Here is a 25,692-nt window from a genome sequence, read left to right as displayed (position 1 = left end):
CCATGCACATTCGTGTATTTGCATAGCCAGGAATAGTTAGTGAATGGAAGAGGAAAGGACAAGGTTCAGGTTAGGTTTCCTTCCAAATAAGGACTAATCTGTTGACGTCCCACATAAGACATGTGGACATAAGCAAAGAGTCTTTTGTGTTTGGAAGTAGCAAATTCTACTAATTCGGAATTAATGGCTTGGATTTGTCAGAGGAACTTGAATATAGAGAATCAAATGATTTTTCTATCGGTTGGTGACTGGGCTCGTTCTGGCTAAACTCTGCAGCTTTGAGTTGAATGGAATTGGTGGAGACAAAATCAAAGTTCATTTGCACTTTCTTTTTCCTTGGCTGGTGTGTGGTTGTGTGTTTGAATTAGTTTTTAATCATCCCAAAATTTTTGATGGTAAAGTAGTAATTCTAATTTCTTGCCCCAGAAATTTAGATCACTCTACAGGTGGGTTTGGGGCAGTTCCAATGACACAGACTTTAGAGCCAACAAACAGCACACCAAGTTCCTAGGAAGACTCTAAATACAAATTGTGGGAGAAATACATGAATTCTGAAGATATTTTCCATTTAGAAATTCAAAATTATTTTCTAGACCTAAGAGTATTTTGCCAAAGAATACCATGCCCAGCTACTTACCTTCCAGAGACTTAGTGACATAAATAACCAAGAATATGAGATTTCTACACACACGAATACATACCCAGAGATTTGAGCAGAGTAACTAGAATTAAAACTAAATAAAACACTAAATAAGAAAAAGAAAAGAACTTTATTACTTCTTTTTAATTGTTGAGAAAAAATGAGAAGACTTTTTGTTATTTGGAAGATCAGTCTGTCAGCTATTACAACTGTACTGTAGATTTTAGCAAGATGGGAGTCATTTAACCTAAAGCTAGCTGTGACTGCATCCGGACTTCAGCTTCAAGTAACTCTTAGGTTTGCCTGTTCTTTTTCTTTCAGCTTCGTTTCTATTCTAAACTGTTAAATGTTCAACAGCAGAGAAATCAGAAAATTGCCTTAATTACTCTATTATGTTCTACCCAAATCCCCAGGAAGCATTGTAATAAGGCATCTGCGAGGGTGCTATCTGATAGTCCTTGCTCAATTGCTATGAACTTGAATGCATAATCTTGAAGCATGGCCATCACATCCTTTGTGTTCTCCCTTGAGTCTCAGTTGTTTTTAACCTTGGCTGTACTGTCATACTCTCTTGAGAAGGTGTCAGAAATCTTGATGTCTGGGCCTGACACTCAGAAGTTGATTTAATTCGTCTGGAATGTGGCCTGGGGATTGGAATTTTGAAAACTCCTCCAAAGAGTTTTGACAGATGATTCTAATTTACAGCTGAGGTAGGAAACCATGGACTCAAGGGTGGACTGTTTGGAGTATGCTCAAGAGCTTACTTGAGGAGTTTGGCAGCTCCTCTCCAGGTCTTTCCTGCAGGTCTTCAGTTAGAGCTGACAATCCCAAATATCTACAGGAGAGAAGCAGGTAGGGTAAGTTACATAAATTCAGAATGGGGCCAAAGTAAACAGGATTCAGAGCCCTGTAGTTTAGACACTTTTCTCATTTAATGACCTTAATATCCTGCACTAAATGACTCCATTTGTGTTAAAACTGTTGCCTTAGAGTTTAAACTCTTTTTTTTTTTAAACGGAAGTGTGACTGGCCTACAATAATATGTTAGTTGCAGGTGTACAACATGTTGGTTCTTTATTTCTGTACATTACAGAATGATCACCATGATAGGTCTAATTACCATCCGTCACCATAAAAAAGCTATTACTGGGCTTCCCTGGTGGCGCAGTGATTGAGAGTCTGCCTGCCGATGCAGGGGACACGGGTTCGTGCCCCGGTCCTGGAAGATCCCACATGCCGTGGAGGGGCTGGGCCCGTGAGCCATGGCCGCTGAGCCTGCCTGTCCGGAGCCTGTGCTCCGCAACGGGAGAGGCCGCAACAGTGAGAGGCCCGCTTACCGCAAAAAAAAAAAAACAAACAAAAAGCTATTACTATATTATTGACTATATTCCCCATGCTATACAGTTCATCCCCATAACTCATTTAGTTTTCAACTGGAAGTTTGTACTTCTTAATTTCCTTCACCTCTTTCACTTATCTCCCATCCCTCTCCCTTCTGGCAATTACCTGTTTGTTCTCTATATCTATGAATCTGTTTCTGTTTTCTTATGTTTGTTCGTTTTTTCAGATTCTACATGTAAGTGAAATCATACTGTATTTGTCTTCGTCTTATTTCACTTAGTATGATACACTCTAGGTCCATTCATATTGTCACAAATGGCAAGATTTCATTCTTTTTTATGGCTGAGTAATATTCCATTGTGTATAAATATACCACATCTTCTTCATCCCTTCACCTATTGATGGACACTTTAGGTTGCTTCCATATCTTGGCTATTTTAAATATACTGCAGTGAACATAGGGGTACACATATCTTTTCGTATTAGTGTTTTTGTTTTCTTTGGGAAAATACCCAGAAGTGGAATTTCTGGATCCTATGGTAGTTCTATTTTTATTTTTTTTTAGGAAATTCCACACTCTTTTCTATAGTGGCTGCACCAATTTATAATCCCACCAACAGTGCACAAGCGTTCCCTTATCTCACCAACCCTTGTTATTTGTCGTCTTTTTGATGATAGCCATTTTGACAGGTGTGATATCTCATTGTGGTTTTGATTTGCATTTCCCTGATGATTAGTGATGTTGAGCATCTTTTCCTGTGTGTATTGGCCATCTGTATGTCTTCTTTGAAAAAATGTCTATTTGGGTCCTTTGCCCATTTTTAAAATTTGTTTCTTTTTTGATGTTGAGTTATATGAGTTCTTTGTATGTTTTGGATATCAACCCCTTATCAAATATATTATTTGTAGGGATCTTCTACCATTCAATAGGCCATCTTTTCATTTTCTTGATAGTATCCTTCACTGTGCAAAGCTTTTTAGTTTGATGTAGTCCTATTTGTTTATTTTTGCATTTGTTTTCCTTCCCTGAGGAGACAGATGTAAAAAAAATATTGCTAAGACTAATGTCAAAGAGCATACTGCCTGTGTTTTCTGCTAGGAGTTTTATGGTTTCATGTCTTACATTTAAGTCTTTAATCTGTTTTGAGTTCTTTTTGTGTGGTATGAGAAAATAGTTTAGTTTGATTCTTTTGTGTGTAGCTGTCCAGGTTTCCCAGCACCATTTATTGAAGGGGCTGTCTTTTCCCCACTGTATATTCTTGCTCCCTTTGTTGTAGATTAAATGACCATAGAAGTGTGGGTTTGTTTCTGGGCTCTCTATTCTGTTCTCTCAATCTATGTCTGTTTTTGTGCCAGTATTATATGGTTTTGGTTACTGTAGCTTTGTACTATAGTTTGAAATCAGGGAGCAAATTCTTCGTTCTCAAGATTATTTTGGCTATTCAGGGTCTTTTTTGTTTCCATACAAATTTTAGAATTTGTTCTAGTTCTATGAAAAATGCCATTGGTATTTTGATAGGGACAGCATTGAATCTGTAGATTACTTTTGGTGGTATGGCCATTTGAACAATATTAGTTCTTCCAATCTATGAATATGGTGTATCTTTCCATTTGTTTGTATCATCTTAGGTATTAGCATAGGTTGTTTATTTGACATTTTTCTGATTTCCAGAGGTAGGCTTGTATCACTTATAAACTTTCCTCTTAGAACTGCTTTTGCTCTGTCCCATAAATTTCGGATTATTGTGTTCCCATTTTCATTTGTCTCCAGGTTTTTTTTTTTTTTTGATTTCTTTAGTGATCCATTCATTGTCTAGAAGCATATTGTTTAGTCTCCATGTGTTGTGTTTTTTGCAGTTTTTTTCTTGTAGTTGATTTCTAGTCTCAAACTGTTGTGTTCAGAAAAGATGCTTGATATGATTTCGGTCTTCTTAAATTTACTGAGAGTTATTTTATGGCCTATCATGTGATCTATATTGGAGAATGTTCTGTGTGCACTTGAAAAGAATGTGTATTCTGCTCCTTTTAGATGTAATGTTCTAGGGCTTCCCTGGTGGCGCAGTGGTTGAGAGTCTGCCTGCTGATGCAGGGGACATGGGTCCGTGCCTTGGTCCGGGAAGATCCTACATGCTGCGGAGCGGCTGGGCCCGTGAGCCATGGCCACTGAGCCTGCACATCCGGAGCCTGTGCCCCTCAATGGGAGAGGCCACAACAGTGAGAAGCCCACGTACCACAAAAAAAAAAAAAAAAAAAAAAAAAAAAAAAAAAGATGTAATGTTCTCTCTATATATCTATTAATTTTATCTGTTCTAATGTGTTGTTTTAGATTTTAAACTCTTAAAAGGCATTGTTCTTTCCTTATATAATACCATGTACCTGGAAGCACGTTGTAGATATGTTTAAATAATAGTTATTTCAGCTCTCTTTCATCATACCCCTCCCCTGACACATGTACAATAAATTCAGCCTAATGTTGTTATTATTGTATTAGGGAAAAAAGTCGAAGTTGAATATTTCTCCATTGATAGTTACAGGGAAAGGAATCCTCTCTCAGAACTTTATCTGTAGAAACCTACTCTTGTACTCTTGATCTTTATCTTTTAAAAAAATTCTTATAAATTCTTTATAATAATTCTTAAAAACTCCTTTATAAATTCTTATTATAATTTTCCAGTTAATCCTCTGAGGTGTTTTTGGGTGGTCTACTGGTAATCCTAATTTTGTCTCTCCTTTAATCATAGTTTACAATTTCTTATTTGCATTTAATTTTGAAAGTGGAAAGTTTGTAAGTTTGGCACTAAAACCTTACTTGAATGGATGTGAGGCTGTTTTGGTTTTTTGTTTCCACTTTGTGTCACTGTTTATACAATTTAATGTAGAAATATTGTTGATTACAGACTGCTGCATCAGTTTCTGTTATTATGTAGTATGTAGAAAATTAACTTTTCTAAAATGTGAAAAATTTTAAATTCTGGAATATATCTAACCCCAGAGTCAAAGAATGTGGACTGTATTTATTCCTTTACCTTGATGTGTTTAGTTTTTTACCTCTTTACATTCCTATTTACTGTCTAAATCCCTACTTAATAATTTTTATTGAAAATCTAATCTAAAATTATAACTATTTTGTGCATGCATTTGGCACTAAGTTCTTTTCTAGTCATGAAGAGGTTGATTTTTCTACTTTTCATGATGGTGAAGTTGATTCTGCCATATTTCTTCAGCAGAGGAAACAGCCACCAATTGCGACAAAAGCTTTATGTATTGAAGGAGAAAAATTGTACTCAAAAGAATAAAGTTGACTAGAGTTTGCCTTTATCCAAATATGTTTAAATCCCTCATATAGACTCTGAAAAGTAGCATGAAATACTTTTATCCTCCCTTCACCTAACTAAAGGCCACTGGGAAGCTATACAGCTGTATAGCAGGTAGTCATAACAATCAAATTATATACTTAATCTAGTCAGTTAACTACTGGTGATGATGATTATTTTAAATTGCACCTATACTCATCATGTTGGTTTCTTTTTAATGAATAAAGACAACAAATCTAATTCCATTATCAAAAGCTACCTCGATGTGAATAGTTTCTGAAGTAAATGAGATTTAGGGACTTCTAGTTAAATATAGCACATTGAACATGTATTATTTCTTGTCTTCTCTTCAGAAACCTATCAAAATAATAATGGAAGAACATGAGAGAGCAAAGTAGAACCAGAAAGTAAACCGAGAAAAAAATAGTCATGGAATCCAGGAAACAATCCAACCAAAGAAAATAGGTGAAGGAAAGAGTGACAAATGGGTAATTAGGTTTAGAGAGAGCCACCAATCTGTATTGAAACAGGAAGCTATGGGAGGGAGGATTTCAAGAAAAAATACAGAAGTAATGGGTTATTTGATGTGCATAAACCTTTAGAAAAATTGATGAACATTTGACAAATGTTATAGCCTTTGGGGAAAAAATAGCCATAAGCACATAGAAAACTAAATCAATGTGAAATCAATGAAATTAATACCTACAGGAAAAACAAAAAAGCTTAATGAGAGAGGAAACATAATAAGAAAATACCACTTGGCTCAATAGTAAACGATATTTATGTAGTTGTAATAGAGTAAATATCAATTATTGATCTAAATAAAATTTTTGAGGTAATTATATTGGGTGGATGGGGGAGATAAATGTGTATTTTTTTGGAAGGGAGGTGAGGTGGTATAAGAGATCTCAATCATCATTCATATCATCCATGTTAGAAAATCAATAGGTGATACGAAAAAATTTTATATACTTACAATTTGAAAATAGGTACTTAATTACTAAAAGTGGTTTCTTTGGGCTGTAGCATTTTGTTGGGGGGATGGTGGACAGAAGTGGGAATGGGATAGGGAAGGCTTTTTAATAGTATTTGATTTGTACACCATGTACATGTATTACATAGAGAAAAATTAAAATTAATTTCAAGAAATACCTTTAAAAAAACCCCAAACATGTGGCTTGAAGAAACACCCTCAAACTAATCTTTCACTTCCAAAGCAGTTAACATGTATATGTGTGATTTTGTTTTTAAGCCTTCCCAACTCAAAATATTCTTTTCAGGTTGTTATTTTTGGGAATGCAAAGTTAAAGGCCTCAGAAACTCAGTTCAATGGGCTCAGAGTTCTAATCAAACAATTAAAAAAAGAAACAGGTTATAACAATGAAGGAGGTAATTTACTTGCAGTTTTTATTGCACCTCTTTGATTTCTTAGTGATGAAGTACAATGGAGTCAACGTTCCTGGGTTGATTATGTGATCTGATTATGTGATCTCGGGCTAGTAGTTTTACTTCTCTAAGCATCAGTTTCTTCTCTAAAAATCGGATGATAAGAGTATCTATCTCATAGGGCAGTTGTGAGGATTAAATGAAAGGAAGTATATTACTTAGCAAAGTGTTTGGAACATCACAGGCATTACTTACTCCTAACTGCTTTTACTCTTCCTTTCCTTTCCCTTTTTCTTTCTTCCTAGAAAACAGAATATTCTCTAACAGCTCTATTAATATGCATTGTCTTCTACCACTGGGTAACTAGATGCTTTTTAACTTGGCCTGTTAGATAGTTGTCTCTTTATCTCTAGCTACATCTTTTTTTTTTTTTTTTTTTTTTTTTGCTGTACGCGGGCTTCTCACCGCTGCGGCCCCTCCCGCTGTGGAGCACAGGCTCTGGACGCGCAGGCCCAGCGGCCATGGCCCATGGGCCCAGCCGCTCCGCATCCTGTGGGATCCTCCCGGACCGGGGCATGAACCCGCGTCCCCTGCACCGGCAGGAGGACCCCCAACCACTGCGCCACCAGGGAAGCTCTACATCTATTTTTATAAGCACATGAATTATGGACCACTGTAAGATGTACAACTGAATTAATTTCTTACTGTGTCTTAATTATATGTTATGCAAGAACAGGTAACTAGTTTCTGATGTTCTGAGGGAGTAAATTTAATATTAATTATAATTATCTATGACTTTCATTTGTCAAGCTTAAATTGCTATATGTATAAAATGCAATTAAACCTTTGAGTAATTTATTATCCCCATTTGACAGATGAGAAAACTGAGGTTTGAAGAGGGTATATAATTTTTATAGGCTATATAGTTTATATCTTTAAAAAGGCACTTTGTTCTGTTATAGTATAATACTTTATATGCCTTAATTCATTTTGATTTCATCATTTTCGCACTATCATAAGTGCTGCTGAATAGCTAATAAAACAATGTTTCAAAACTTGAATATGCAGTTAGTGATAACTTTGTGCCACAAATTGGATAACATTTTTGAATCCTAAAGAGCTGTAGGGCTACCCTTGGTTGCTGCAGGGTCAGTAAGGCTTTTCCCCATTGATTACTTTGATTGGTTTATTTGTACATTTATTCATTCAATAATTATGGAGTGCTCACTGTATGATAGACACTGCTTGGGGCTGGGCATCCACAGTGGAAAAGGTATGGTTCTTACCCTCAAGCAGTCCAGTAGGGAGATCTGTCTGTATGCATTTGCAGCACAATGCTGTCAAGGACATAATGCAAATGTGAACAAGTTTCCCAGAATACTAGCACCTAGGTGTATCCAGAGAAAGTCAGACCTGGTTTAGGCCAGTCCCTCCTAGACTTTCTGGGAGCACAGGACCGCTCCTCTGGAACTTGTCCTCCTCTCTCTGAGAAGTGACCCCAGGCACATTGCATTGGCATTACCCTTTAAAAAAACTTTTCTCAGGGAAAGGGCCATGACATTTCCCGCTCCTTTCTGGCAATAGCCCTTTTGACTACCTGCCCCCCTGCCCCAAGCCCCCCAGTTTCTCTCGGATCCTCTACTATGAGGGTCAATATTCTAATCTCAATCTTAATCTTAATGAATGGGCCTCTAGTTTGTAAGGCTCTTGGCTTGTTGGCTTTGGATACCAATTTTCAAGTGAATAGCAGACTGGGTTTAGTTTTCTGGGGTCCAGCTCATGGAGGCACTTGACAAACATGACTACAAATTCTATGCTCCATCGCTACATTATACTACCTCTGACTCCACATTTTCAGTGTCTCTATAAATAGGAGGAATATGGGATTTCCATAATGATCCCCTAATGACTTGCATTAGCTTGTTTGTGTTGCCCTGGTCTGTCCATTGTCCTTGTGACTTCCTGATATTGGAATGTTACAGATAGGTGTAGTGTGACCACAATGGCTGATATATCATCCAAAAATTTAAGGTGGAGTGTACTGGCTAAGAGTACAGTGATGTGAATGTTGGCTCTTGTTCACGGTCATCTTGGGTGAATTACTTAACTCCCTATGTGCAGTTCCCTTATCTGTGAAAGGAGAGCATAGTAGTATTAATTTCATACAGTTGTGAAGAATAAACCATTCTAAGTACCTAAAGCAGACTGTTTGGCTTTACTGTTTGCTCTATCCTTGCTGGGCATGAATTTTTGCAGAGAATACAAGTAGGCAGAGGTTGCTAGCACTTCTTCTGTATCTTCCCTCTATTGTGGTTGATCAGAGGATTGTGCCCTTTCTCCAGCACGTCTCACTTTGGTATTTGCCTCATTTCCAGAGACTGGATCTACAGATGGAGACCTTCCTACTGTCCTTCCGTCCCTGAAATTGCAGTTACTGTGAGATTTTATAAGTAAGTCTCGGGGATATATTAATTGGGATATTGGGAACTTGTTGAATTTCACTTGTCTGGTGGTTATTTCCCAGGAGTCCTTTCATATTTTTATTTGAACTTGCATCCACAAGTGTATCATAGCACCAAGCGAAAATTTATACAGAGCCTCAAAAATTGTGAATAGGTTAGTAACATCATTCCCAAAAGTGTGTGTTTAAATGTTGGTTTATATAGTATGGAGTACCTAATAATTAAGAGTATGACAAATATTGCTTTTTCTCTATTATATCAACAAAAGTAATGGATTGTTGTGACTCTGAAAATACAAAAGTAATTTTTTTGCAAGTAAGAATAGTGTGGAATATTTTTATTGAATCATATGTATATTTTAACCATACATTCCATAAAAATCCCAACTTTTTTTTTTTTTTTGCGGTACGCGGGCTTCTCACTGTTGTGGCCTCTCCCGTTGCGGAGCACAGGCTCCAGACGCGCAGGCTCAGCGGCCATGGCTCACAGGCCCAGCTGCTCTGCGGCATGTGGGATCTTCCCGGACTGGGGCACGAACCCGTGTCCCCTGCATTGGCAGGCGGACTCTCAACCACTGCGCCACCAGGGAAGCCCCCCAAATCCCAACATTTTAATGCTAAAATTTCAGCTACAAAAATGATCATTTGCTTACTTATATTTTGATAATAGATATTTTACATCTCTTTAAGAATTTTTTCTCTTTAACAGTTTTTACTAATTATATAATTTTTTTAAAGCTTTAATCAGCAAGCATAATTTTCTAAATACTGCTTAGTGTTTTTTCCAGTTTTATTGAGAAATAATTGCGTATATCACTGTATAAGTTTAAGGTGTACAACATGATGGTTTGATTTACATATATTGTGAAATGATTACCACAATAGGTCTAGTTAACATCCATCATCTCACATAGATTAAAAAAAAAAATCTCCCTGTGATGACAATGCTTAGGACCTACTCTTAACAACTTTCCCATATATCATACCCCTTTGTTAACTGCCGTCACCATGTTGCACATTATATCCCTAGTATTTATTTATCTTGTAAGTGGACGTTTATACCTTTTGACGACCTTTCTCCAATTCTCCATCCCTCCACCCCCACTTTTGGTAACCACAAATCTAATCTCTTTTCCTATGAGTTTGGTGTTTGGTTTTTTGTTTTATAGGTTCCACATATAAATGAGATCACACAGTATTTGTCTTTCTCTGTCTGACTTATTTCATTTTGCATAATGCCTTCAAGATTCATCTATGTTGTTGCAAATGGTAGAACTTCCTTGTTTTTTATGGCTGAGTAATATCAATATCACAACTTCTTTATCCATTCATCCATTGATGAATCCGTAGGTTGTTTCTGTGTCTTGGTTATTGTAAATAATGCTTCTATGAACATGGGGACACAGTTATCTTTTTGAGTTAGTGCTTTTATTTCCTTTGGATATATTCCCAGAAGTGGAATTGCTGGATCATATGGTAGTTCTATTTTTAATTTTTTGAGGAACCTCCATACTGTTTTCCATAGTGGATGTATAAGTTAATAATCCCACAATAGTGCACAAGGGTTTCCTTTCCTGCATATCCATGCCAGCATTTGTTATCTCTTGCCTTTTTAACGATGACCATTCTAACAGGCATGAGTTAATATCTCATTGTGGTTTTAAGCTTTACGAATTTTTGAAAACAGAATTTTTCATGGACAACTCTTTGACCTTTATTTTTTTTGGCCATACCTTGTGGCACACGGGACCTTACTTCCCAGACCAGGGATTGAACCTATGCCCCCTGCAGTGGACGCACCGAGTCTTAACCACTAGACTGCCAGGGAAGTCCCTTCATGAGACAACTCTTAAAGAAAGAATATTTGATGCAAAATTTGAAATACTTGTTCCCCTTGAAAGTAGATCTGGAATCAACTTGAGGTCTAAATGACACATATAAGTACGAGAGTCAAAGATGGTGTTTGCTGAGTTACTAAGAGGCTAAAATTAGTCATCTCCTAGAACTTTGTATGTATGTCTCCCTCATTGGTTTGAAAGTTCTTTGAGAGCAATGACAGTATCTTAGGCTTCTTTATTTCCCTCCCAGCATATGTTATCTTGCCTTGCACGTAGAAAATCCTAAATGAATACTCAAATGAATTCAATGAACATCAAACATGATGAAATTGAGGTCTGAAATTTTTGGAATGAACTCTAATGTAATTTTTTATCTGGGTCTAATAATTCTTATTCATATTATTTTTAACCTCTATCACTTTTGGTTAGGTTGTAGAAGATCAAGCAACATTAGACAGGGTTCATCATGTTGTTTTGGAAAAAAAACAATTAAAACACTGGGTTTGTGGACAAGATATGCTCAGTGAAATATTTTGATGAACATATATCTCTTCAACATTATCATTGTAAAATAATGGTTTAGATGAACATATGGAATCATTTGTGTAAGGTAGACTGCTTCTAAGTCTGTTTTTTTTTGAACACTAAATATTAGACATAAAATGGAATGAAATTAATATTCAAAATACATAGTGTCTTTGGTTCTTTTAAAATCTTGACTTCTTTTTTTCTTCCTTTTTTTCTTAAATGGCTACCGTAGCACTTGGAAAATCATATACACTTCAGTCCCAGAAATAGTGATATTTTCAAAGCAAAACATCTTCTATTTACATATAAATATCCTCATTCAGCATGACTGAATACCTTTCTCATTTATAATGAAGTGACAACAACCACAACAATCAAATTCCAAGACATAGATACTAAATTAAAGTGACTGAGCATATCTCAGGATCAAAAAACCATCTTTCAGAAAATTCAGCCTGGTCCCACTGTATAGTCCTTCTTAAATTACTGCCAGATCCCTGGGTATGATTTTGCAATCCCAGCCAAATAATTCATAAGACCTTTGGAGGAGAATATCGCAGCTTCCTGCCTCATGCAGTGACACAGAGGGAGTGTTGATCTATTTTCACTATACCATCTACCTCTTGCTGAGAGACCAATATTTTGAATTTATAAAGTGACCTATAGAAGTCAGTGAACATTGTGGTTTCACATTAACCACAATATTGTTATTTCAAATGTAATGTACTAGTTCATCACAGTCCATCTTAACCCTTTTATGTCTGCAAGGCAGCAGGAAGCCAGTTTATGTGGTCAGTTGACTTTGACTTACATATTTTGGGTCATGCTCTTATCACTGAACTTGAAATATCTTTAAAAAACAAATCAGGACACAAAAAACTGAGCCCAATTTATTCTGCAATTTTTAATTTTTAAATTTAAAATAGTCCATTTATTAATTTGTTATTTAATCTTGGAATAAATATCATTTATCTATCACTCTCACTACCAATTTAGCATGATCTTATAAATCATTTCTCTCCTCTTAAATGCATTTTTGTACCTTCCATTTTTGACTCTTTATCCCCCCATTGATGCAGCATGATTCCATAAAACTGTTAAAGGACTAAAAGTATCTCAACTAGAATGAGCAAGAAGAAAGATCGGTACAGGTGATTTTCATAAAGTTTACAGTACTTCAGCTCCTGCATTCAATGAATTATTTATTTTTTAAAGAGATTCCATAAATCTTTGACTTCAATACATGATGATTTCTATAGAAGGAATGATAAATAATGTGATTGGGGTATGACTGGAAAAATAATTATTTTGCATATTTGAATTAAGTTCATTTTTACAGAGTATAAGAAAAATTAATAAGTTGAATTAAAGAATCTTCCTAGATTATCCATTTAATATTAATACTTGTAATTATTGGTTTTGTATTAATATTCAATCACTGTTACATTTTAAGAATCTAAACTATATGAGGTTAGTTATTGGTTAAACATCTACCATCTGATCCAGTGGTGTAGCTGCTAAGAAGGTGCTCAGATATAGGGTCTAAACTAGGCATCCCCAACTTTACCAAAATAAATAGGGAAATGGTTTTGCTTAAGCGAGGGTAGGATCTTTTGGGGAGTGCAAGTGGAATTAGTACCAACAAGTTTACCAAAGAATCAGAGATGAAGGCCTCAGAACCTTAGGTAACTCAATTTCATTGCCCTGATGATGTTGAAGAACGCTCTTGGAAAACATGGCTGCTGCAGAATTGAGGTCAGTATATGCCATCACTATCTGAACAGTACAATGGGGCGTAAGCAGAGGCGGTGATCCTAGACCACTGCTCCAGCGTGATATTAGAGCTGCCTCAGCTTGCCTTAATAGGTTTCCAGCATCCTTTCTATGCCAATTTGTGCCCCATGCCAAATGTCTCTCTGGTAATGAGCTTTTATGGGACCCTTATAAAGCCTATGATCTGAATGGCAAAGTATTGGAGTTAAGTTTTTCCATCTCTGATTCCTCTACTCTGGAGCTAGACAGATGGCAGAAATGGAATTCCTTTTAAATGGAATTATGGGTACATGAAAATGAGGAGTATATGAAGCAGAGCATGGATCCACTTACTGTGTTCTCTTTTTGAACTGTTGGATATGGGGTAGAAGGAAAGGCCTTGGCAACCTGGATGAGACTGAGAGGGGTAGAATATGGACAGGGTATATACGCACAGAAGAGGGTGGTTGAGGTCACTGGACCATTGGTAACCTATGTTGCCTTGTATTGGAACATACCAACAACCCCAAGCCCTTGGCCTATGCTCTTCACTTGTTGGAATGCTTCACTTCCTCTCTTGCTTAGTGGAATCCTGCGTATCCCTTAAGGCCCTACTTGTTGACACCCTCCTCACCTTGCTTCTTCCTTCTCCCATCCTGCCCCTTCATTGTCTGAAGACTGCCAGCCCTATCTCCTGGGTTCTTGCACTGAATTTCTCTTATGGCATGTAGAGTTAGTTCATGATTACTTTCTTTTCTAAATTGAGATATCTTTATGGAAGAGACCTTATGTTTATAATCTTAGAGCATAACACAGTGGGTGACATATAATCTATACATGATCAATGTTCTTATAGTGAATTGATACTCAAAATAGCTGTTTAAATGACTCCAGAGAAAACAGAAAGGCCTGGATTGCAGTAAGTTTTTTCCTAAAAAGCTGCATGTAAACATGAACTATATTCTTTTGTGATATACATAGACTTGTTTGGTTGATACCTGGGAGAAAGAATTGGCCAATGCCAAAACCATCAGACTCCACTGTCAAATACCAAAGAACCCACTGAAAGTCAACAGAGAACTTGCAATTAAAAATCATTCCACCAAGGAAACTAACTCCCTGGGATTTAGAAGCTGTCAGAGAGAGGTCAGAGAAAACCAGATTTACAAGAGTTTGTAAAATAAAGGAAAACAAATCGGGCATTTCTTCAGAAAAGAGCTCTCTTACAGGATGGTAGAAAAGCAAGCAAGCAAGAAAGGAAGGAAGGATGGAAGGAAGGAAGAAAGGAAGGGAGAAATGGATTGTTTCTACTATTTTCCAGGACTTTCCTAATCAACTCTTTTTTTTAAAAATATATATAACAGCTTTACTGAGCTGTAGCTCACATACCATAATATTCACCTATTTAAAGTGTACAATTCAATGTTTTTTAGTATATTCATAGGGTTGTGCAACGATCACCACAGTAAATTTTAGAACATTTTTATTACCCCCAAAAGAAAACTCATGCCCTTTAGCTGTCACTTCCCAAACTTCCCATCTCTTCCTCACCCCAGCCCATCACAGTTACTACTTTCTGTCTCTATAGATTTGCCTGTTTTGGACATTTTATATTAATGGAATCATATGACATGTAGCCTTTGTGACTGGCTTCTTTCACTTAGCATAATGTTTCCAAGGTTTATCTCTATTGTAGCGTGTACCAGTACTTCATTCATCTTTATGAATGAATAATATTCCATTGTATGGATATATGATATTTTGTTTGTCAACACAGCAGTCGGTGGACATTTGGGTTGTTCCCACCTTTTGGCTAATGTGAATAATGCTGCTCTGAACATTCAAGTACAAGTTTTTGTGAGGACATATGTTTCCATTTCTTTTGGGTATATCCCTAGGGCTTTTTTCCCAATGCTCAGAAGGCAAAGAGCCTCCACACATACAGCCAAGGCCCTTCTGTAAGGGTGGTGGTGGTTTGGTTTTGTTTAAATATGACCCCTGAGCCCCTGACTCCAAACCTGACAGGGTAAACCAAAATTTACTCAACCTTCAAGGCCTACTTCATGCATTTATGCATTCAATATTTATTTAATCCCTACTGTGTGCCAGGAACTGTGCTGTGTGCTGGGAATGCAATAGGAAACAACAAAACCAAAGTTATTATCAGACCTTATTTATATTTTGGACAAATAAAATTCTGACAACTTGTTGAAATGAAAGAGGATGGACTAGGATTAGAAAATTTAGGTTCAAATCCTATGCCCTTAGTCTGCTAATTTCTTGTTCTGTAATGTTGGGCAAGTGATGGAATTCTTTAATGTTTCCTAATCTGTGAAACAGATATAATATCTTCTACCTCATGGAGCTGTGAGGATTCAGTTTAATAATATACATTCTGTAGTATATAACAACATGTTACTAATTACTGTTCTTTTTAGTCTTCTAGCCCCAACGAGACAGAGGAGGGTTGTAGTCAGAGGGGCCAGACTGTCTCAGCTGGATCTTAGCTCTGCCACTTACTTGCAAGATTGTTGTGAGGAAAAATGAGTTAATACATGTAAAATATTTAGAATAGTGCCTCACACATAATAAGCACTCAGTAAATATTAGTTATTATTTATGAGGTAGACTGACATGGTAGAATCTTTTGCTTTTAAATTTCTATTAATTTTTTAATGCAAAAGCCCCTCTCTGCTTAAAAAATTCATAGCATTTCCCTTTCCCCAGTAACTAGAAGCAGATTTCACAAGCAAGTAAACATTTCACGAGTAAATGTAAACATTTCTAGGGGATGAGTGGTCTCAAAGACTTGCTATGTCACAAAATCAGGGTTGTCATTTGCAGGGTTGCAGAGCCAGCAATAAATGAATGAGGCTGAAAATTACCTCAATAAGTACATGAATGTCAGACGTAAGATATAAAGTATGCTTTACATTTTCCCAGACTACTTTCTGGATAAACAAGGAGCTCGTTGTAAACATCCCAAGATTGAATATTTAACTCTGGCAACACTTATCAGATGTTAAGTTTCAGACAAGGTCCAAATCTTTTTGTGTGTGAAACGCTGATGGCTTTTTATTCCCTTTGCTTCCTAGTTTCCTTTAATAAACTGTATGTTTAATTGCTTAAGACCAAAATTCATTTATTAATATTACTAATATTTGTAAGGATTCTTGGACGGTTAACTTAATTGGTTAGCATTGATCATAATTGGATACCAGTGTGGATGTGTGAACTTTGCCCCATTTAACAGTTATGGCCTGTATCCTCTATCCATTACCTGTGTCCTCACAAATATATGACATTCATTATCATGAGAAAAATCTGAGTCTTCAAGGGAAATATATTAGCTAAAGTCAAGCTGTTATAACAAACAGATGCTAAATACAATGGCTTAAAGAACATAGAAGTTTATTTTTCTCTCTTGTATATAACAAGGAGAACAGTTCAGGGCAGCTTGGCTCCATAAGATCATTCAGGGACCCAAGTACCTTTCTTCAGCTTGCACAAGCATCCCTTAGGGCATTATTGCCATCTGCTTGATCAAAGTGGGATTGCCTCCTAACCAGTTCCCTTCAACTGGAAAGGGAAAAGAAGACATGAGGAAACATGCCCAGTGTCCTAAGGCTCAGGCCAAGTGGCATTTATCTTTCTCCTCACATTGTGAGGCTACACCTAACCACAAGGGATGCTGGGAAATGTCTAGCTCCATAGTCATATGCCCAGAAATAGAAGGAAAACAGATTTTGGTAGATTGCTAGCAGTTTCCCCAAATATATTATTTTGTTGATTTGCAGAATTATATCTCCAAGATAAATAATTTGTTATTTCAATAAACTTTTTCTTTCACTCATTCGTAGCAACTCAAACCTGCTTTCATAGTCCATTGGTTTGCTATTTTATCATGCTATGTGGAGAACAAAACTCATGCTTGGGAGTAAAGTACTCACTGATGTGGGCCGAGTTTTCTCAAGCAAAGCCAGATAGCCCAGGAATCTTTTTTTTTTTTTTTTTGTGGTACGTGGGCCTCTCACTGTTGTGGCCTCTCCCACTGCGGAGCACAGGCTCCGGACGCACAGGCTCAGCGGCCATGGCCTACAGGCCCAGCCGCTCCGCGGCATGTGGGATCCTCCCGGACCGGGGCACGAACCCGCGTCCCCTGCATCGGCAGGCGGACTCCCAACCACTGCGCCACCAGGGAAGCCCGCCCAGGAATGTTCTGGATGAAGAATACATTTTTCCTCAGGGGCCAAAGATAAATACTTACTACTTGGGGATATCAATAAACTATAATGAATATAAAAGCACTTTGGAAAGTGTGAAGCCTAGTACCAATGCAAGATTGTTATTATTATAGTATTATTATCACACAAGTGAAAGTGTTATATTCCTTATAGGATATTATGTGAATTGGCTTAAGAAAGAGTTGAACTCCATATACAGACATTTTGTTCTTGACCTTTCCAGTTCACTTTTCCAGTCTATCCTGGAGAGTTCCATGTGCTCTGCAAAGGTGACTAAAATATGATGATAAATATAACAGACTTTGTCACAGAAATGAATAATATAGCTAAACCCTTTGCTTTCATTATCATAATCTATATATTTATGCAGTTTTACCTTCCTGTACTGAACTCATAAAATTTCCTATATTGTTAATACACTAGTTTCCCAAAATTATGTTTATTTCTTACAATTTGGTCTTACTCTTTCAGAAAAATCTTCTTTAAAATTTACTTTTGTTTACTGTGGTACTATCTTTTTCATCCAAGATTCTCATAATTGTTTAGAATGTTCTTTGGAGAAGAAACCCTTTGGAGAAGAAACAATTCCATAGACAGATCTCCCAACAAAAGGAGCTTGTTTGTCCTGTGGCTGTGTGCCTGTTCTAGTGAGTGAGAAGAAACCTGTAAACATTTTGCCTCTTCTTGGGAAAAGGAAAAAAAAGCCATTTATTTTTAAAATAACCAATTCATTTTTTCTTATAATATGCTCTATTATCATTGTTGAATGATGTGATTGTTGTCGAACAATAATTACTTCTTATAATTGCCTGTGATTTTCATTTTTGCACTCTTTATGTGGAATTTTCTCTCAATCTCTAGGAAAAACGAATGGAAGAGGAACTTTACAGTAACAATCATACCTTTAGAGTGTCCAAGAATATAAGAGAGTATTAAGAGAGTGAATAACTTAAGTTTTTGTTAATTAGGTAATCCCTGCATATTAGAAGACTTGAAGCATGAAGAAACACTTGCTTCCAAAAACTCACATTCTAATCTTAGAAAAGTTGGACCAAGCTGAACAGATGAGTAGATAAAGTTATGGAAAAATGTGTTGCTTTTAGAAAGTACCTCTCCTTAGTCACGGAAACAGTAGCCTAGATCTTACTTGGGTTAATTTTATACACCACTCCTATTGTTTTAAGAATGTTTGTCCTCTACAAATGTCTCTTCTTTCAAAAGTAAGCCCATTTGGGGATTATGGTAATCTTTGTTCCTGATTAAAATTTCTCTATCCTGTTTCTTTGTATTTTACCTTTCACAGTAGCTTAATCCAAATTCTGTGGTTTTGTGATTAACTCTGAATATGGAATCTTGGTGTAGGTTTCATGAGGCTCATCTGAACATGGAGCATGTCTCTTTGTTTCATTTAAACTTTCTGCAGTAGCACTGATTTACCTTACCTTTAGTTTTGTTCACTAAGCGAAGAATTTTCTTTTGAGTTTTTTTTTTCCCATTTCTTAATTGGTCTGCTCTGGTGGGTGATTTTGGGGATTTGTTTTTGTTGTCATTCAAAGCACCGATCAATGATTCATAAAACTGATTTTCTTTATTTCTTACAATTAAAATAAGCTGTGACATTTAGCCATCTACAAACCCTACCCGTACTGTCCTTAGTGTTAAGAAAACTGATTAGTTCCGCAGCCCTGCCAACACCTCCCAGCATTCACCTATAATGGGTCATAAACTTGAAAGCCTCCCAGGCCTCTTTCCCTGTCCCTGGGTGAGGCTTGCAGGGTGGAGGAGGGGCACCAAGCCCAGCAGAGAATGAGTGAGAAACACTGACAGAATAACAGGGGGAATGGAAAAAAAGAACTTAAGAGGATTATAACAAGAAAGGAAGCATTTGGAGTCCTGGGAGGTGATGCCAGTCAGGATCTCTGAATTACTAAGAAAAGAGAAAATTTTCCTGTCTACTTATAGGCCTTGGTCAAGGAATTTCTTTTTCCCTCTCATATCCCTTTCTATCTTTCTTCCTGAGAAGTGATGGTCCTGCACATCAGGAGGGAAGGGACCGGGCCAACCTCTCCCAAGAAGGACATTTCCTTGAAAAGTGGCTTTGATTTGACATTTTCATGGTGTAGGAAGGGGCAATCAGGAGAGGCATGAGTTTTAGCCAGATAAACTGATGACATCTGAAAAAGGCAGGCCAACCTGACTCCTAGTGGAAGGTAGAAAATTGCCATTCAATTGTGGCTATTCAATTTGGGGCGTTCTAAGAAAGGCTTTTCCACAAAAAGCCTTGAACTTTCATGAAGGAAGGTCAGGCAACATGGATCATTTAAATGAAGATTTTAATCTTGAAGTGTATTTTGATTATATTAGATTGTATAGGTCTTTTTATTTCCATGAACATGTAGCAAATATTCAGTGCTAGAGATTACTGTAGTTTTGAATTTTAAAAAATATTATTAGACTCGTTACTAATCACGTAATTTTCTCTCATGAGCCTATTTCTAGTGCTTATAATTTAGATCGCAGATTGGCAGAAATATTCAAAATTATAAATATGTATAATTGCTGATTGTAGAGGTGAGAACGCTATTTTTTTTTTAAACAACAGGAGAAATTTGCTTAAAGAATAGTGCCAAATACTTTAATGGAAGCCAATTCATAAATACTTACGATATTTTAATGTCCTACAAAAGCATTGAGACAGCAGCAAAGAGGTAACTCTTAAACACAATCCTTCAGTAACAGTGGAGCTTTGGGGCAGAGATGGGAGGAATTCCACTAATAGCTGACAACTGTAGGAATCCACAGAAAATTTCTTTATTTGGGACCATAATACCAATGGACATGTGTGTCTATATAACATTACTGTTTTTCCTAGATTTTTTAAAGAATTAAGACTTTATTTTTTAGAACTTTTTTTTAAGGTTCACAGCAAAATTGAGAGGAAGGTACAGAGACTTCTCGTATACCTCCTGCTCACCACATTCATAGCCTCCTTCATTATCAATATCCCCCACCAAAGTGGCATGTTTGTTACAACTGATGAACTTACATTAACACATTGTAATTACCCAAAGTCCATAGTTTATGTTACAATCCACTCTTGGCATTGTACAATCTATGGGTTTGGACAAATTTTAATGATATGTATACATCATTATGGTATCATATGGAATATTTTCACTGCTTAAAAATCCTCTGTGTTCCAACTATTCATCTCCCTCTCCCTTCCAACTCCTGGAAATCACTGAACTTTTTACTGTCTCCATAGTTTTGCCTTTTCAAGAATGTCATATAGTTGGAATCAGACAGTATGTAGCCTTTTCAGACTGGTTTCTTTCACTTCGTAATATGCATTTAAGATTTTTCCATGACTTTTCATGGCTTGATAGCTCATTTTTTTCAGTGCTGAATAATATTCCATTATCTAGATGTACCATAGTTTATGCATCCGTTCACCTATTAAAGGATATCTGGGTTGCTTCCAAGTTTTGGCAATTATGAATAAAGATGCTATAAACATTCATGTGTAGGTTTTTGTGAGGACATGAGTTTTCAATTTATTTGGGTAAATACCAAGGAGCACAATTGCTGGATTATATCATAAGAGTACGTCTAGTCTTATAAACAAGTACCAAACAGTCTTCCAAAGTAGCTATACCATTTTGTATTTCCACCAGCAATGAATGAGAGTTCCTGTTGCTCCACATCCTCACCAACATTTGGTGTTGTTAGTTTTCTGGATTTGGCCATTTTAATAAGAATGTAGTAGTATCTTACTGTTGTTTTAATTTGTATTTCCCTGATGACATATCATGTGGAACATTTTTTCATATGCTTATTTGCCACCTGTATATCTTCTTTGGTTAGGTGTTTGCCAAGGTCTTTGGCCATTTTTTAACTGGGTTGTTTGTTTTCTTATTGTGGAGTTTTAAAAGTTCTATATATATTTGGGTAACTGTCCTTTATCAGTTGTTTTTTGCAAAAGTTTTCTCCCACTCTGTGACTTATCTTTTCATTCTCTGGACATTAACTTCCACAGGAGAAGTTTTTAATTTTAATGAGGTCAGCTTATTAATTGTTTCTTTCATGGATCATACTTTTGGTATTGTATCTAAACAGTCATCTAGGTTTTCTCCTGTGTTACCTTCTAAGAGTTTTATAGTTTTATATCTATTTGTAGTATAGGAGTTTATATTTTTAGGTCTGTGATCCATGTTGAGTTAATTATTGTGAAGGGTATAAGGTCTGTCCAGATTAAATATTTTGCATGTGGATATATACATAAGCACACATAATCAAGTACGTTGTTGGTATTGTTTTTGTGAACATATTGTTATCTGTTAGATCAATAAAGAATAAGAAAAGTTTTAATTTTACCTTTACTTGTTCTTTCTTTGATGCTCTCCCTTTCTTTATGTAGATGCAAGTTTTTGACATATTATTTTCCTTCTCTCTAAAGAACTTCTTTTAACATTTCTTGAAAGGCAGGTCTGTTGGCAACAAATTACTTCAATTTTTTTTTTGTCTGAGAAAATCTTTATTTCGTTTCACTTTTGAAGGTAATTTTACAGGGTGCAGAATTCTGGGTTGGTGATTTTTTCTCTTAACACATCAAGTATTTCACTCCACTTTCTTCTTCCTTACATGGTTTCTGAGAAGTTGGATGTAATTCTTATCTTTGTTCCTCTACTGATAAGAGTCTGGCTTCTTTCATGACTTTATCTTTGATTTTCTGTAGTTTGAAAATGATATGACTAGGTGTAGTTTTTTTGGGAACTTATCCTGCTTGGTGTTCTCTGAGCTTCTTGGAGCTGTGGTATGGTATTTGATGTTAATTTGGGGAAATTCTCAGTTATATTCTCAAATATTTCTTTGTTCTTTTTCTCTCTTCTGATAATCCCATTTCACATACGTTACACCTTTTGTAGTTGTCCCACAGTCCTTGGATATTCTGTTCTTTTTTTCTTTCAGTTTTTGTTCTCTTTGCTTCAGTTTTTGAGGACTCTATTGATATATCCTCTAGCTCAGAGATTTCTTCCTCAGCCATTCAGCCATATCCAGTCTACTAATAAGCCCATCAAAGGTATTCTTCACTTCTGTTACACAGTTTGTTTGTTTTTTTCTCTAGGATCTTTCTTAAGATTAAGAAAGATAGGATCTTTCTTAAGATTTCCCTTTTTCTGCTTCCTTTGCCTGTCCTTGCATGCTGTCTTCTTTACCCATTAGAGTCCTTAGTTTATTAATCACAGTTGTTTTAAATTCCCAGTCTGATATCCCTGCCGTGTCTGGTTAGGGTGCTTGCTGTGTCTCTTCAAATTGTGTTTTTTGCCTTTTGGTATGCCATGTAATTTTTTCTTGATAGCCAGACATATGTATCAGGTAAAAGGAACTGCAATAAATAAGTATTTAGTAATGTGGTGATGAGGTATTGGGGGAGAGGAAGGATTCTATAATCCTGTGATTAGGTCTTAGTCTTTTTGGTTTTTTTTTAGGTCTTAGTCTTTTAGTGAGCTTGTGCCTCTGTACTGTGAACTTTACAAGAGTTTCTCAGTTGTTTTTTTTTTTTTTTTCTGTCCCCTTAAGTGGGACAGTATAGCTAGAGCGGGCTGGAGTTGTGTATTTTTCTTCCCCCAGGTCAGTAAGGCTCTGATAATACTCCAACACTTTAGGGGCTGGTTAACTAGTTTTTCCTGAGCGCAGGCACGTATTTAAAAATGGTTGCTTTTCCCCTTCTCCTGTCAGAAGCATGAGGGGACTTTTCTCCGTTATTTACTTTGGAAACCTGGTGGAGCTCGTGAAGGTAAGTCACAATGTTGTGGGAATTCTGCTTCTGAGTGCCCCCTGAAGTTTTAAAATCTCAGACTTTTCCATACTGAGCTTCCAGCAGTTCATTAATTAACAGTTCAGGCTTTCCTCCCCCAGCACTGCTTCCCACCGCGGTTTCTGCTTGTGAGTCTCCGCTCCAGGACGCCGTGACTGTCTGTATTTGCCAGTCTGTGTCTCCAATCTTGGGGGTGGCAGTTTGACCTGTGTCCTCCTCTCTCTTATGGATCCAAGAAGAATTGTTGAATTTTCAGTCTCTTCAGCTTTTTACATGTTGTTAGCACCAAGTGGTAACTTCCAAATTCCTTTTATGTGGAACCAGAACTCTCCGCGATTTTTTAGCCAATTAGAAGAGTAGGTATTTGAGAAACACCTCTATGGTTGTGATAGTCTTGTGACTACATTAAGCAGTGAAGGCGGTCAAGGAAGACATAGTTCTTCCTTTCTAGTCTGCTTTTGTGCTGTCCTCGGGAAGCCTGGTCAAAAAACCACCACCAGAGAACTCTCGAAGTGGTGCATCAGGTAGTTCTGTGTCCCTGTGTCTCCCTGGAATGAATACCTTGAGAGGGGATTAACGTGACAACATGATGCCAGCACATCTGCTGTCCACAGCTAGTGAGTTTCATACCCTTCAATCACAGTGGGAGAAGTTCCCAGCAAAAGCTAAGTCTTAAGGTAAAGTTTCTTAAGAGCAGCATTCAGAGTATATTCTTATTGAATCCCGGTTCTGGATAGATGGTTAGGATGGAGGCAAATTTTGAAGTAGAGCCCCTGTAATTATGAAATGGGACAGGCTCCAGTGGGTGAACATAGAGGGAACATGATCGACACGAGTGCCTGGCAAATCTCGAGCGGTCTTGTAGCAAACCTGTGTCGACTCACCCTCAATGGTCTGCACTATCTTTTTATACTGAGTAGCTTAAGGGTAATAGGGCATGAGGGTCTTGGTTCAGGTGGCTCTTGACTACAAATTAATCAACTTGGTTGTGATAATTGTCAGAAGCTACAGGACATTATTATCAGTGGGTTGCACTTGATCAGCAGCTAGGCTGAGTGTTGCAGCTGAGGTTTGAGATGGAGCTAGGAGCACTTCCAGCCCTTCTGCTGGTAAGATCTGGTATCAGCCTCCTACCTTTCTCATTTCATCTTGTATGATTTCGTCTCGGCTCACTCTGCTCCAGCCTAACCACCTTCTTTCTATTTCTTAAATGGAGCAAGATTGTGCCTGCTGCAGCTACTTTGCATCAGCTGTTTGCATTTCTCCCAGATTTTCCCCTGCGGAACTCACTCCATCCCATCAGTAACTCATCCCATCAGTAGCTCATCCCATCTCAACTCGAATCATCTTCTCAGAAAGGTCTTTTGCATGGCAGTCCTCCCATCTCTCACCCCCAGTTATGATCAAGTTACTCTGTTTTATTTTCTTCATAGCATTTGTCACTCTGGAAATTTTCTCTGTTATCTTTTTTTTTTTCTTTGATGGCATTCCCTACTAGAATGTAAGCTCCATGGAAGCTGGACCTTACTTACTTAACACTGTATCCCTAGTACCCAAACCAGTACGTGGCACTTAGTAGGAACCTGATAAATAAGTATTTAATAAATGAATAAAACAAATTCTTATCCAGTGCCCCATTCTTGCTTTTCTCAGCTGTCACATTTGATTTGCTCAAGCTCTCCATTTTCCAGACCAATGTAAACTAAAAGAGGTATAAAGTAAACAGCCTCAGATCCCCCTTCAGGTCAAGGTGGGGCCCAGGGTGTGGGTGTGTAGTGTTGGTGGTGCAGTGGTCACCAGCCCAGCACAGGGTTCTGCAGACCCCTCTCCTGATCAGGACGGAGAGTCTTATAGGCTGCTCTTAGATCTGGAACTCTGTGTCCCCAAATGACCTTAAGACCTTGCAGTGGGCACAGTTACGCCCTCCTCCATTGGTTGTAATTTTCAGGACTATCCTGCTGCTTGTTTTCTAACACCCCCTTGTCTCTTGGCAAGGATCTCCCTCCACATGGACAAAATGCCTAGATGATAACCATCTGCCATCCACTGGCTCACTTTCCTTCCTAGCAACCTCTGCCTATTCCCCCACCCCCACTCAAGTTAATTACTGCCTGACAGTCCAGAAAGTGCCTGTAGGCTGGGGAAAGCAATGCCATTACTCAACCTTGCTGAGAGTTGCTTGCTTTTGGAGAAAAGAAAAACAGTTGATAGTAAATAGCTTCAGTGAAGCTTGCAGTTCTTGCTTTGCTTTTGGAGTAAGCATTTCTTATGTCACTTATACTTTATTTTAAATGCAGTGAATACATGCAGCATTGATGTAATCCGAAGAGTCTAACAAATTGATTGGAATTTCTGATTTCTCCTTTCTTT

The 25,692-nt window shown here is 37.2% G+C and overlaps 1 long non-coding RNA gene across 1 annotated transcript in view; it reads left to right on the top strand.

Moving 5' to 3' along the window:
- The window catches only part of LOC307191783, a 265,880-nt gene that overhangs the window by 6,000 nt on the left and 234,188 nt on the right, over positions 1 to 25,692 (top strand). Inside the window, exon 2 of the long non-coding RNA XR_013829833.1 lies at positions 9,057 to 9,131. This is a non-coding gene — a long non-coding RNA (uncharacterized lncRNA). The remainder of the gene's footprint in view (positions 1 to 9,056; positions 9,132 to 25,692) is intronic.

The sequence above is a fragment of the Stenella coeruleoalba genome (genome assembly GCF_951394435.1).
Source record: "Stenella coeruleoalba genome assembly, chromosome: 9".
Classification (NCBI taxonomy): Eukaryota; Metazoa; Chordata; class Mammalia; order Artiodactyla; family Delphinidae; genus Stenella; species Stenella coeruleoalba.
Note: the sequence above shows the minus strand (reverse complement) of the source record. Positions and strands in the feature narration are given on the sequence as shown.